Source organism: Cibotium barometz, chromosome 18, assembly GCF_041138505.1.
Source record: "Cibotium barometz isolate CiBa-2024 chromosome 18, ASM4113850v1, whole genome shotgun sequence".
Taxonomy (NCBI): domain Eukaryota; kingdom Viridiplantae; phylum Streptophyta; class Polypodiopsida; order Cyatheales; family Cibotiaceae; genus Cibotium; species Cibotium barometz.
The window spans coordinates 33,195,494-33,197,080 of record NC_141063.1 but is presented as its reverse complement, the minus strand read 5'-3'; positions in this window follow the sequence as shown (position 1 = coordinate 33,197,080).

The window sequence follows — 1,587 nt, the reverse complement described above, 5'->3', positions numbered from 1 at the left end:
ACTAATCTCTAATTAATTCACACAATTGAGCGCATCATTGGATAGAGCAAGGGAATGCTAATCTTTGTGCATCAACAAATGTGTAAATTAATCTAAAATAGGGTATTAATTAGACTCTTAATTATAATCTTCTCTTTTAAGGTAAAATTAAGCAAAGAGAGTCAAATTTCTCCAATTGATGAAAAAATTGATATGATTAGGTGTTTTGATGCATCTAGATGCTCTCTTAAAATACTCAAAAACACTAATTTTGACTACTCATATGATCAATTTAGATCGCAACTAACACATTTTTTGCCTCTTGAGCAAGATTAATCACCCTTAATGAAAAAAACCAGTTCATTAAGAGAAATTAGTCAAATTCAAGGGTTTTTTGATGGTTTTAAGAAATTTTTTGAAAGATTAAGCTATAATGCTTGCTAACACTCTAATCCAACAATTTCAACAACAAACACACAATTAAACTAAAATTAATGATCTTAGTTCTATGTTTAACACTAAAGAGAGCTAACATTCACTAAAAATTGCATTCTATTGCATTGTTTGATGCAATGGATGCAAACTAAGCCTAATACAAACTATGTGTAAGCCCTAGGAACATGAAAAACCACAATAACAACAATAAAAACAACAAATTAAGCTAAAAATTAAGCAAAAAGCATTCTTTCAAAAACAAAAAAGAGAGCTATTCCACACCAAATCTCACACAAATCACCATCAAATCCATATCTTTTTCATGGGAAACCATTAATTAAGATAATGGACAATGGGTTATGCGTAGATTAGAGGAAAAACGATGGAAAAAGTCAAGGGATGGCTCCCCAACAACGGCGCCAAAAATGTTATGGACTACTACACCTCCAAGAGGGAACTCAATGCATTCACCTAAAGGATGAGCAATAGATCACAACTGTCGTAGGGCACTTACCAATGCTTCGAACTTGAGTCCCTCGAGGCCTCCAAGCTCACTTGTTAAGCTCCAAAACTCCAAGCTCCACCTCCACGCTGTCACTGTAGAGTTGCTCGCACCGTCGCATAAGGCAATCACTCTCTCTCACTCTCCCACATAAGCATGCATCATACAAGCATAGAAGAGTAACAATGCTAGAATGCTCTCTCTCTCTCTCAATCTCTCTCACGACACAAGGAAGAGCTCTCTATAGCACAAAAGGGGATTGTGTCTTTTCATTATGAGAAAATGCCTTATATACATTTGGCCCTTATTCACACTTGGATGCCCAAAACTTACTTAACTAGGCCTTGGGTGGCCAATATCTCATGATGTACAACTTTTATAGTGTCGTTTCATGACACTTATTAATGTCCTCAATTGGAGGATCATGTTTGTTAATCCAAAATAGGATTAACATCAACACACACATTTATCGTTTTCTTGCCCTTCGTGATAGTGATGGAGTCTTTTTTCTCCTAATTTTTCTTAACCTTGCCAGCCATGGTCTTCCAAGCAACATTGGGTATGCATTCTTACTTGTGTCTAACATCTTGCTATCTCTATTACCTTGCCTCTTATTATTCCAAGAGGTCTTACTCTTCTTTGATCTCCTTTGATCTTCTAGTTTGATGCTC